This window comes from Helianthus annuus, chromosome 15 (assembly GCF_002127325.2).
Source record: "Helianthus annuus cultivar XRQ/B chromosome 15, HanXRQr2.0-SUNRISE, whole genome shotgun sequence".
NCBI classification, from domain to species: domain Eukaryota; kingdom Viridiplantae; phylum Streptophyta; class Magnoliopsida; order Asterales; family Asteraceae; genus Helianthus; species Helianthus annuus.
Window position 1 is genome coordinate 136070712 of NC_035447.2, and position 14634 is coordinate 136085345.

The following is a 14634-nucleotide window of genomic DNA, read 5'->3' on the forward strand; positions in this document are numbered from 1 at the left end:
TGAGTTATTGGTGAGCTTAGACTATGTATTGTTGGTGTTGTATATTATTCATATTTTGTTTCTCAACAATAAATTCTTTTTGTTCAATCATATTGTTTTTAAAAATGAAAGGTGGTTAATATATGGCTTGGTGGAACAGAGATTAAGATGTGGGTGAAACATTTCTATAATCATAGAACGTTGAATATCTATGACTTAGTGGTCTAGTAGTATAGTGTTTGCCTTGTAAATGTGGTATAGGTTTATATTCTTTGGTTACTTGGTGTGGTGTGAAAGGTAGAGGGGGCATTTTCCGTAACGTGTCTACCACGTAGGCAGGGGGAGATTTGCCCTCCAAAACCCCAAAACTAGAGAGTGGTGGGCAAGGGCAAAGGAAGTTTATTGTGTTATAAACCAGACATTTTAGGCCCAACCCATTACTTATGGGCTTTAGGGTTTATATCTATGTTCATCTATATATTGTAATGTTGAATATTAGTAATGTAATTTTTATCTCTTTTCTCTTTGGTTTTTATCACGTTATCAGCACTTTGACTCTCCATTGGGATTTCTGCAAATCTTCAACCAGACAGATTCAATCAGCACTTTCGTTCATCACAATCCGGGTATGTCAGACTGTATTTTTCTCCTATTAAATTAACAATATAATATATCGAATAACCCAGCCTGTTAATATATTAATAACAGAATATAAATCAATATATTAACAGCACAGACTGTATATGGATCAATATATTTTTCAACTATATATTTTACAAGGTTTCATATATTGACGCATACTGTTAATTTTCGTATATCTTATCATAATTATATATTGGTTTTGTGGGTAACACGAATTTTCGAATCTATATATCTATCTATTATACTAAAGCAAAATAAAGGTTGACTATTTGACCATGATGTGGCAGCTCTCTTTGGCCAGATAATTGGGAATTTGGGCGCCATTCTCCTTTTCTTCCATATTCCTTCATTTTGTTCAATGCTATTAAATACTCAGTTACCTTCACCGCTCTCTCTCTTCAATTCTCTTCTTTACCACCGCCTTCTCTTCAACATATACTTCTTCCTTTTCAAGTTCATCTTCTTCAATCGAATCCTGAAATTTTTCTTTGATCCATATTGAAAGTTTGTAAGTGTAGATTGTTTATTTCTTAGTTTAATCCTTATTTTTTTTGTCGGAATTTTATTTTGGTTCTGAAAAAGTGTTATTCTGTACAACAAACCCTAGATCCGATTGTCATTATAGATTTGTTCTTTATGATTATTTGCTTTTTGTTTTTGTTATACATTTTTGTGTTTACTCATATCACTGAATCGGTTTATCTCTTCTGTTTTTTGATAATTTTTTTGAATAAATTTTGTATTGTTATGTGTATGAAACCCTAAGTCCGATTCTAATTCCAGATCTGTTTTTAATGTTTAGTAACATTATTATGTTGTTATTAAATTTGATGTTTATTCATATTCCAGATCTGTATGTTATTGTTATTGAATTTGATGTTAGATTTATTCAAATCCCTAAAATGTTAAGCTGATATCACAATTTCATGGTAAAAAAATGTTTAATTTTTATTGAAATTTGTTGTTTATTCATATTCCAGATCTGTATGTTGTTGTTATTGAATTTGCTGCTAGATTTATTCAAATCCCTAAAATGTTAAGCTGATATCACAATTTCATGGTAAAAAATGTTTAATTTTTATTGAAATTTGTTGTTTATTCATATTCCATATATCTGTTTGTTATCGTTATTGAATTTTATGTTACATTTATTCAACTATCTAAAATGTTAACCTCATTTCACAATTTCATGGTCAAAAAACGTTTAATTTTGATTGATTCTGTATTGTATGCACCATAAATTCTTTGAATATATTGTTTTTAATAGAAGATCTGTTTGATTTGTTCTTTTTTTGTTCTTTTTTCTTTTAATTTTAGCCTGTATCTGATTTTCTTTGAAGATCTGTTGCTTTTTGATAATTAACATTACTGTTGATTTTCAATATAAAATATGATTTTTAATTCGCATTCAAACCTGTTTTTGTAGGTTTATAGTATGCCTGTCCCTTCTTCATTAAGGTATATGCTTTTTTACTAACGTATTGTATTATAATATCCCTGTGACTTATTCAATAAGTTATATTTCGCGTTCAAACCTGTTTTGTTAAGAAGAAACGTTCAGTTGAATAAAAAATCAGTGAAAGTGTTTTGCTTGGCACATGGAGGCGTCGTTGATGTTGCCAAGGAGTCTCAGGAAATGTTAAGTTATATAATTTTCTTACACTCCTCGGCAATGTCAACGACTCCTCAAAAAAGTTCCTTCGAATCTCTCTGACTGATTGCTTCATCGACAGATTGTTTCTTTTTCTCATCACAGATTTCCTCTATATTCCAATCAATTCGTTAACCGCCCTATTTTCATTATATATGGAAAGTTGCCTTTTGAATGAATAATCTTTAATTTTTTTAGGTAATTTTGGAACCGTTTCCATTTGTACTCCATATATACAAAAATTGTTTTTAATATAATGTTTCAATCATTCACTTGAGAAGCGTTCTCTTTTTTTTGTTCATCTTCAGACATCCTAATACAAGCATCGGTAAGTATATTGCACCTCTGTTTGACATTTGTATATTTTATTATATATAACCACAATTATAGTTATTTGTTTTTTTTGTTCTATTTAACTGTGTAACTGATATTTCAAGTGGTTTCGATATCATAAACCCTAATCACTATTTAGAATTTTGCTAAATACATGTGTTATACAAATACTGTTTCAACTGATTGAAACGAAAATTATATTATCTATTGTTATGAAATTTATATTTTTATTAATTAACTATTTATACAATTTTTTCAATTTCTTATTATGGTTATTTTTATGTTATACAACTCATTCTTCAACTTATTCATTAATCCTTTGTTTGTTAATTATTTTTATTGAATTATATTACATTTGATGTCGTTTTTTTTTTTGTATCCTGTTTTTTTTGCAGGTATTTAGTATGGGTGAACGTTCATCAAGGTATTATGTGGATATTTTTTAAATTTTCTAACAATCCCCTTATCGTGTTATATTTTTTTAACATTCTATTATGTAATTCAGTTACAGAGGACCCTGCATCTGTAGGGTAATGAATCGAGCAGACCAACTTATTCTGGTATAGGAAAAAATATTACTTTAGTTATTTGTGTTATCTGCTTTTTCATATTTTTAAAAACATATTATTATTATTATATTGTTTAAATCAATTGAAAATATTTATAATTCATTTTCCATTTCATTCTATGATTAGTCTATTCCGGATGATGCGGCTTCCAAACTATGGGGTGTTGACAAAGACCCTACTAATGTTATGATACACAGTGAAGATGGTCGTGTCTTTAATGTTTTTTTAAGCGCGTCTAAAGGGAAGTTATTTTTCTTTCATGGTTGGTCCAATGTTGTTGAACACTTGGGTCTAACTCAGGGATGTTTGGTAGTATATAATCCTTTAGATCATGCTACGTTTAAGTTAACAACTTATCAGGATGGTGTTAGTCGTGGGTCTTTCTGGACATATATGCTACCTCCATCATGCAATTTTTATGTAAGACAAATGTGATTTTATTTTTCCTAATGTATTGAATTATAATTTATAAATTTATAGATACTAACTTTTTTACTTTTTTTTTATCATCCTACAGGTCATTCCTGAATGTATTTTGCCCAAAATTTACGATTTTTCGTCAAATGATGTAACCTCTACTGTGATGATCGACAACCAAACGTTTAACGTTTCCATTGTAACTAATGACGGCAAAGTCGGTTTTTCCGCTGGTATGGATGTAATTATTAGTATGTTTCAGTTGGAGGTTGGTTGTTATTTCTTATTCACCAAAGGTTTTGGACATTTTTTCTATTTGAAAGTCTTTGGAAAAAACGGTGTTGAAATCACATATCCTAACTTAGATTTTGATGAGGTAAATTAAATATATGTACTTACTTCTATGTATTATATATATCAGAATGTAATTCATTTTTTATATATTAATTTGCAGATTGAGGTTGCACCTATAGATGTTGATAATGAAGTTGAAGAACAAATACATGGTGGTGTTACTCGGTTTGTTCGTACGGCTGGTGAAGATTATTTTGTAAGTTTTGAGATCATCTTGAAAACTGATAAAACACATAAGTTTTATGTTATTTTATTTTATTTAATGAGTATTAATATTTTTTATTAATTTTATTTAAATACAGAGAATTCCTGATCCTATTTCACGCATGGCTAAGCTTCATGAAGGGTTAAAAGATTTGACCATAAAATTTTTGCATCTGGACCCGCCACTGTAGATTACTAACGGTACCAGACGTGAAAGAAGAACCAATGGTCGTGGTTATCGATACGCTTTAACCTCTTGGAAGAAGTTCATGAAAGCCGCTCAAATTAACGTCCGTGACCAGGTTCACTATTCTTTTGATGAAAATGAGCAGGTCTTGACTATTGAGAGGGTTGTACCTTACGTTAACCGTAGTAATTAGATATATGACAATTATGGCATGTTTTTGGCCTTTCAAGTTTTTTTGGTTATAACATTGGTTTTGGACTTTAATTTCAATTTTTTATATATCTTTCAATCTATTTCTTATTTTAACCACTGTAAGAAAATACTTAAAAGTATAATCTATCATTTTAGTAATTTATATTCCCACTAAAACATCTTATCATAGATAAAACCACGATATTCAAACTACTTTTATGGAAAAAATTAATCTTATATATTCAATATAACATTGCTGATTATTGTTTACAACTAAATATATAAAAAAAACAATATATAAACTAACTTTGCATATATGAAAAAGTATTATGAACTTAGTATTATATCTTCAACATATTACACTATGTTGTTACATTATAAACATTTTATAAACCTTCCAGAATAGTTTTTTTATTATATATAATAATTGTAGAAAGTCAGGTACGACATAGTAGGTTGCATATTTATAAATGTTTTCATTATTTTGAAATTTTCTAATCATCAAAATTCCCTCCGTTCCTTGCAATTTCAAATTAATAACTATTGAAATTGTTAATATGCCCCATGTGTTTTTTATCCAGTGTAATCGTTTACAAATCTATAATAAGCCAAAAAAAATATACAAATTTAGTATACGTAGTTATGCCCATTATATGGATATGTTCGTCAATGTGTGATATGTCATAGTTCAATGCTGAGTTTAAAACTGCTAAAGTTGTAGAATGTTCCATAGTTTCAAACTCAATTAAAGGTTAAGAAGGAATTTAATATTGACAATCCGTATACTAAGTTGGTTAGTTACATTTCATTTTCTAATTTTTTATGACATATTACCATATTTTTGGACATTTAGATTGATTGACTATATTTTTAGAAAATACCTTCATATTACATATTTCCATTTTCATCGTATATTATAATTGATTGTGTTCGATATTTAAAATTTTTATACTATACAATGTTTACTTAATTAACTTTGCCTACCTATTATAAATATTCTTTAAACATTTCACATTTTAATCAGTCTTATCTACTCAGCATTTTCTCTATCATTTTTCATAATCTTTGGTAAGAATACCATTGACAGTTCTATACGATATTGATTTATAATTTATTACAATGTGTTAGTATATAGTGTTTTTTTCTAATCTTTACTTTGAATTTTATGCAGAAATGGAAGAAGGTGCAATCACATTGTTGAATAATTTGGACCTCAATGTTGATACCTATACCATAAGAATACGCATTGTTCGTTTGTGGACAAGAGCTGATTTCAATAACGCTAGAAAAGTGTATTGTTATGATATGATAGTCATGGACAGTGAGGTAAGTGTTGATATACGTATGTTATAATTTAAGTTTATATACTGTTAATTGTCAAAGTATGTATTATTTGTCTAAAATAATGTTGTTGTTTGTGTCACACCCCCAAAATTACCACCTAGGGAGTGCCCCTGTTAGGCGTGTGACGACTAGCAATGAGCCACCAATTACATTGAATCACAAGTTTGCAATAAAACTTCGTTGTTTAAAGTTAATAAAATCCCAACATACGTCATTCAAAAAAACCATAAGTTTAGCGGAAGCATTAATGAAACGTAATATAAGTGTTATCCCAAACGAACATAATATAAAAAGTCTGATAATAAATCCAGCAAGCAACCATGACCACTCACGTCCTCCAGCCAGCAAGTTCCTGCTGTCTTAGTACCTAGGGACCTGCGAGCATGTAACACACGTATCAGACAAAGCTGGCGAGTTCACAGTTTTAGAAAACGTTTGTTACCCGGTGTATGTAAAACAGTTTAATACCCAAATGCAAGTAATATTGTTAATATCTCATTTCCAAACACGGACGGCTCACGGACTGCCCTTCCCACGTACTCCTATCTAGTACTGGGCCAGACTGGGTCATTAGTTCACCTCCGTCCTCTACAGGCACGGGGTGAGGGTGCCAAACCTAAGTAGCGCTACTAACTAATACCCGATGAGGGACTTACAAAAGATGATAGGTGAGATCATTAACCAATATTCCCGTTTTTACCCAAAGACTCATCCCCTCCCATGGGATACCCCCTGACTGTCCTCAACCACTAGGACGCATGCTCGAATGTAGTGAACTCACCTTGGTTTGCTCGGTATGTTAACTATGTGCTCACGAGTAATCAATCACGTCCTATAGTTATGCATGCATACACAATCAGTTAAGCTCGCATACGATACGTGTCACGAAGCGTATTTAAACAGTTATCACATAACACGTTTGTTGTTTAGTATAAGTCGCACCATTTACACTTGACAAAGTTAGTAGGCAATTAACATACTTCATACAGGATTTGTGACTTAGTGCCATGAGTACTATAAGTAATTCATACAATTCATCAACAAACGCCAGGTCATTTGATCATGTATAAATCTCAAACTATGTATATCAAGCATAAAGGTTAGTCTAGTATGTTAAACAAACTCCGACTCTTGTTGCATTATTTTATGCGTCGGACATCATTCAAGTAATAAACTCGGACCTCACATAAGTATTTAAACTCGGACCTTCATAACATTCCTGAAACTCGGACCATGAGGGGTTCTAAAGTTTAAAGTCGGACATGTATCCTTATTAATAACCTCGGACTTAATTTCATTTAGATAACTTCGGACATGGATTGAATCATTAAACTCGTTCATGAGGAGGTTAATGAAATTCGGACAAGGGTTGTGATTAAACTCGGTCTCCCTTTGTTTTGTTTTAAAAGTTGGATTTTATTATACAATTCATTTGTTTCTCTAGCACCAATGGACCAAAGCCATGTCCAATGATTTTCGGTCAACAACCGCCCACCCCCACAAATCACAAATCATATGTTTATTTATTTGGCTTCACTCTATGCAAATAAAGTCATTTATCAAAGAGTTATAAAGTGCCGACAATTTGTTTACCCACAAGATGCTCATTGGACCAAAAATTCCATCATGCCAATAATAGCCATCACCTACTCAACTCTTATGTAGCCTAAATCAAGTAATATAAAGGAACAAATTATCAATATTAAAATAGTCAACTATGGCCGACAAGGGTGGTTTGTTTTCAAACTGCCATTTGACCGAACACCAGCCTAATGCATTTCTATAGGACCGAGGTATTGGATCTGACACAATTGGCTTAGTCTATTACTATCAGATCGGAGCATATGTTCAGGCACACATCGACACCAAACAACCCACATACTAACATGATTCCTAGTTATTCATCAGCAATAAATCACCATACCACTACTTGTTTAAATCTGTCGGTTAGTCATTATAGGGTGTTTATTAATCTTCTATTATCATGCATGTCATATTTCACCACTAACAGATAATAATATTCCTTCACACAATTCAATATAGTACATATCACTCATTGCAATAAAGTGTTAAATTAATTAATACTATTCCTGCACTAACCGTCAAAATGAACTGAAGAGAGTTTGGAGAAAGAGTGGGGTCTGTCGTTGACTCCAAGAACGATGAGGGGGGTCTCGAGGTCCACTGCCGCCACACTCAAGAGAAAACTAGGGTTTTTGTTGTGATATGTAATTTTGTAAATTGCTTTACGATCCTGAGTTATCATTTTATTTAAGCCAAGTGTGGGCCGGTTATCATAGAATTTGGGCCAAGGTTTTAGTGAGGTCACACAAGGAATGTAATGGGCTCGTTTAGTTCTTGTCCATGATATGCATTACAGTGGCTCGTTTTAGTTAAATGATCGAAATCGAATCAGTAATACGCAAAACAAACATATAGATATAAAAACACACGCTAACAGTTGCGGGGTTTCGAGTAATGCTAACCTTAAATATTCGGGTTGTCACATCATCCCCAACTTGAAAGAAATTTCGTCCCGAAATTTGACAAGTAAACACGAAGGGATGGAGCGAGAATTCAAGATTGTTGCGGATTTTGCTCAAGTGTCACATCATCCCCAACTTGAAGAGGAATCTCGCCCCGAGATTCACCAGTTTTGCTTGATCCTGCTTTGTCTTTGGGAAAGAGATGAGGGTACTTTAGTTTCATCTGATCCTCGCGTTCCCACGTGAACTCCGGTCCACGCCTTGAATTCCAACGAACCCTAACAATCGGAATTCGACTGTGTTTACGGACCTTGACCTCCCGATCCATGATTTCAATAGGCTCTTCAACAAACTGCAGCTTGTCATCCAACTTGAGCTCTTGAAATGGCACAACCAGTGTCTCATCAACCAGACACTTCTTTAGTTGCGAAACGTGAAAGACATTGTGAACATTACCTAATTCCGCAGGTAACTCGAGTCTGTAAGCGACTTTACCGATCCGCTCAAGAATTTTGAATGGCCCAATGTAACGTGGATTAAGCTTGCCACGCTTCCCGAAGCGTACAACGCCCTTCCACGGTGAAACTTTTAACATGACCCGATCATTAACTTCGAACTCCAAAGGCTTTCTACGTTTGTTAGCATAGCTTTTCTGGCGATCACGCGCTGCTGCCATACGATCCCTTATCCGAGCTATATTTTGCGAAGTTTCCAAAATGAGTTCAGGACCTGTGAGTTGACTGTCGCCTACTTCTGCCCAACAGAGAGGAGAACGACATTTCCGCCCATACAATGCTTCGAACGGAGCTGCCTGAATACTTGTGTGGTAGCTGTTGTTGTAGGAGAATTCTATTAACGGCAGGTGTCTTTCCCATCCCTTCCCAAAATCGATCACACATGCCCGCAGCATGTCTTCAAGTGTCTGAATAGTGCGCTCACTCTGACCATCCGTCTGTGGGTGGTAAGCGGTGCTCATATCAAGTTTCGAACCGAACAATTTGTGCATAGACTGCCATAATTCAGAAGTAAAGCGCGGATCTCGATCTGAGATGATAGAAGTTGGCACTCCGTGCCGAGCAACTACCTCCTTAAGATATACTGCTGCAAGCTGCGAAAACTTATCTGTTTCCTTGATTGCTAGAAAATGTGCCGATTTCGTGAGTCGATCAACAATCACCCATATGGTGTCGTTTCCAGCCTGAGTTCTTGGTAACCCAGTAACGAAATCCATAGCGATCTGTTCCCATTTCCACTTAGGTATTTCTGGCTGCTGTAGTAGACCTGAAGGCTTCTGGTGTTCTGCTTTAACTCTAGCACAAGTTAAGCATTTACTCACGTATGTGGCGATGAGGGCTTTCATATTCGGCCACCAATACATAACCTTAAGATCGTGATACATTTTGTCTGACCCCGGGTGAATAGAATATCGTGACTTGTGTGCTTCATCCATCACAAGTTCTCTAAGATCACCAAACAGAGGAACCCATATTCTTTCCATGATGTAGTAGATACCATCAGATTTCTGCTCAAGCTGCTTTTCCATACCGCGCAAACCCTCAGCTTCGATGTTCCCTTCTTTCAATGCCTCAGTCTGGGCCGTACGAATCTTATCAGGAAGGTTGGAATGAATAGTGAGTTGTAGTGCGCGAACACGTTTAGGCTTTGTCTCTTTGCGGCTGAGTGCATCAGCTACCACGTTAGCTTTACCCGGGTGATACTTGATAGCACACTCATAATCTTTGAACAACTCTACCCAACGACGCTGACGCATATTCAATTCTTTCTGGTCGAAGATATGCTGAAGGCTTTTGTGATCCGTATAGATGGTGCATTTCGTGCCGTATAGGTAATGCCTCCATATCTTCAGTGCAAAGACTACCGCTCCCAACTCCAAGTCATGCGTTGTGTAGTTTTTCTCGTGTACTTTCAACTGACGAGAAGCATAAGCTATCACCTTCTCGCGTTGCATCAACACGCAACCGAGACCCTGAATCGAAGCATCACAATAAACCACAAAATCCTCGGTACCATCTGGTAGTGATAGAATCGGCGCACTGCATAATTTTTGTTTCAAGAGTTGGAATGCATCCTCCTGTTTCGCTCCCCATGAATAAACTACCTTCTTCTGTGTTAATGAAGTGAGTGGCTGAGCGATCTTCGAGAAATTTTGAATAAAACGACGATAGTACCCTGCTAGACCGAGAAATTGCCGCACCTCCGAAGGATTCTTTGGTGCCGCCCAATTTCTGATGGCGTCGATCTTGGCAGGATCCACATGTATGCCCAGCTCATTAACTATATGCCCCAGAAAATGCACCTCCCGTATCCAAAAATCACACTTCGAAAATTTTGCGTACAGTTGCTCCCTCCTCAGGAGTTCTAGAATGAGGCGCAGATGCCGCTCATGATCTTCCTTGCTCTTGGAATAAATCAAAATGTCGTCAATAAAAACGATAACGAAGTCATCAAGGTATGGCTTGCACACGCGGTTCATGAGATCCATGAAGACCGCTGGTGCGTTGGTCAACCCGAATGGCATAACCAAGAACTCGTAGTGGCCATATCGCGTCCGAAACGCTGTTTTGGGAACGTCTTCTTCTCTAACTCGCACCTGATGATATCCCGACCTTAAGTCGATTTTCGAATAGAAACTTGACCCTTGCAGCTGGTCAAACAGGTCGTCAATACGAGGCAAAGGATAACGGTTTTTAACCGTCACCTTATTGAGCTCACGATAATCTACACACATCCGGAAAGACCCATCCTTCTTCTTCACAAATAGAACTGGGGCTCCCCAAGGGGAAGAGCTAGGTCGGATGAAACCCCTATCCAACAGCTCTTGGAGTTGATTTGACAATTCCTGTAACTCCCCTGGCGCAAGACGATAAGGAGCACGAGCAACCGGGGCTGCCGCTGGGGCGAGATCGATCTGGAATTCCACCTGACGATGCGGGGGTAAACCAGGGAGTTCCTCAGGAAATACGTCAGGATATTCATGAACAACTGGGAGGTTTTCAATCTTCCTCTCATCTGACTGTGAATCAGTGACAAGAGCAAAAATAGCAGGATAACCCTTACGTAGATACTTCTGAGCCTTCATTGCTGAAACAATGCTAACCGGGGTCCCACTGCGATGACCCTGAACTGGTAAGAATTCCCCACTAGGAAGGGGAACACGTATGATCTTCTCCTTACAGAGAATCTCCGCTTGATACTTGGACAGCCAGTCCATTCCAACAATCACGTCGAAGCTTCCAAGAGTAATAGGTATTAAGTCAATGTCGAATACTTGACCCAGAAGATCGATTTTACACCCAAGTAGAACATGTGTAGCTTCGATTGTTTTACCATTTGCGATTTCTACTATGTGTTTCATTACGAGAAGTGTAGGACTTAGCCCTATCTGAGAACTAAATTCCAAAGACACGTAACTCCAGTCGGCACCAGAATCAAATAAAATAGACGCAATAACACCGTTCACTGAAAACGTACCAGTAACCACGTTGCCGTCGTTCCGCGCTTCACCAGCTCCCAACACAAACCCGCGCCCACGCGCGACATTACCCGCATTATTGTTCCCATTACTACCCCCTGTGTTCTGCTTCAGCTGAGGGCAGTCTCGTTTGAAGTGCCCCTCAGCCCCACACTGATAACACCCCCTCTGAGTACCCTGAGCTTGCTGAGGCTGTTGCCTACCCGTCTGCTGCGCTGGCTGCTGCTGAGCTGGAAGTGCGGCCCTACAATCCTTGGCCTTGTGCCCCGGTCGATTACACCGATGACAAACCCGAGTACACTGCCCCTTGTGATGAAAATCACACTTGTTGCACAAGGGTAACTTCCCTGCATATGATCCCTGCCCTGATCTGTTGCTCGAGTTCTGATTCACTGATGCCGTCTGACTGAAACTGCGGGTGTTGCCAGTATCTGCCTTCTTCTGAGGCTGTGCTGAGTTGGACCCCTTGTCGGTATCGTTCCACTTACGCTTGCTGTCTATGGCAGGAGTAGTAGCTGTAGTAGCGGTAGCAGTAGCAGTGGTAGTAGAAATATGCGGTGGTAGATCCCCGCTCTCCACCTCCTGATCAGTGATTTTATGCGCCAAACGAACGATCTGGGTCAGGTTGTTGAGGTTCGCCGCTGTAACTAAACCCTTCACCCGTGGAGGTAACCCCTTAATAAACAACTCGATTCTTCGTGGCATGGGGCGGGACAAGTTTGGACACAAATCAGCTAACTCATATGACCGCTTCACATACGCCTCGATTTCAGACCCCACCATTGTCAGATGATAGTACTCATTCTCTAACTTCGCTATCTCATCTCGAGGACAGTATTCCTCTCTCATCAGTTCTTTGAAATCCTCCCACGTAGTGGCGTTCGCCGCCTCAATACCTAGCAGTTGGACCTGGGCATTCCACCAGGTCAAGGCACCATCCAGAAGTGTGCCTGCAGCAAACTTTACCCTATCCCCAGCTGGGCAGTTACATATCGCAAACACTGACTCCGCCTTTTCGAACCAGCGTATAAGTCCCACAGCCCCTTCAGTGCCACTGAAGGTCTGTGGCTTGCAATCCATGAAAGTTTTAAAAGTGCAGACCGGTGGGTGAGGCTGGTTTTGTGGCGCCGGCTGACCTATTAACGAGAGAAAATAAACCAACAAGTAAGATTTGAGTTCACGACTCAAAGGAAAGGAATGTCTGGTACATGTCATACCAGCCTGATAAGCTGCCAAGGCTGCAGCCACCTGGGCATTGAGTAATGCCTCTAGCTCAGCTTGAGTCATATGAATTTCGCCTTGTCCGTCACCACGGCCTCCACCACGTCCACCGCGTCCACCACGACGACCTCCACCACGTCCGTTCATGATTCTATAAGTATGAAAAGAGGTAACAAATTAACAGACTATTTCAAACAGATGTCAAGTATTGCTATAGTATTCACAGTTTTTGAGGTTCTAACACAACATTGACTACAACGCGGGATTCCTTTTTCACACTAGTCGAGATTTACTGGGACTCACATGCACCCCACGTTGTTATTATGTGTGCACCCATAATAATAACCTGATTTGCATGCTTATCTCAGTTCCTCCCTACTCGTGTTAGAAGGTTTCCCCTAATCCATGCAGTACGACCGTCGATATCACAACATAGATCATGTAAACACAAGAAGAGTCCTACTCTTAAAACACATAGTATGGGCAGGTAGCATAGTAATTCATATTGTAACATCACATGTGCGTTCGAGTGTGATACCAATCATAAGTATGTACTAACTATGCTATACAATAGTAAACAAGAGACGAACCTCGCTGCCTGGAGTTGAGTGTCATGGTCCATGTCGTATCAGTATGTCGTATCAGTTCAGTTATAGTCTGGTTTTAGAAAACATTTTTAAAACCAATTCACTATAACCAGTGGCTCTGATACCAAACTATCACACCCCCAAAATTACCACCTAGGGAGTGCCCCTGTTAGGCGTGTGACGACTAGCAATGAGCCACCAATTACATTGAATCACAAGTTTGCAATAAAACTTCGTTGTTTAAAGTTAATAAAATCCCAACATACGTCATTCAAAAAACCATAAGTTTAGCGGAAGCATTAATGAAACGTAATATAAGTGTTATCCCAAACGAACATAATATAAAAAGTCTGATAATAAATCCAGCAAGCAACCATGACCACTCACGTCCTCCAGCCAGCAAGTTCCTGCTGTCTTAGTACCTAGGGACCTGCGAGCATGTAACACACGTATCAGACAAAGCTGGCGAGTTCACAGTTTTAGAAAACGTTTGTTACCCGGTGTATGTAAAACAGTTTAATACCCAAATGCAAGTAATATTGTTAATATCTCATTTCCAAACACGGACGGCTCACGGACTGCCCTTCCCACGTACTCCTATCTAGTACTGGGCCAGACTGGGTCATTAGTTCACCTCCGTCCTCTACAGGCATGGGGTGAGGGTGCCAAACCTAAGTAGCGCTACTAACTAATACCCGATGAGGGACTTACAAAAGATGATAGGTGAGATCATTAACCAATATTCCCGTTTTTACCCAAAGACTCATCCCCTCCCATGGGATACCCCCTGACTGTCCTCAACCACTAGGACGCATGCTCGAATGTAGTGAACTCACCTTGGTTTGCTCGGTATGTTAACTATGTGCTCACGAGTAATCAATCACGTCCTATAGTTATGCATGCATACACAATCAGTTAAGCTCGCATACGATACGTGTCACGAAGCGTATTTAAACAGTTATCACATAACACGTT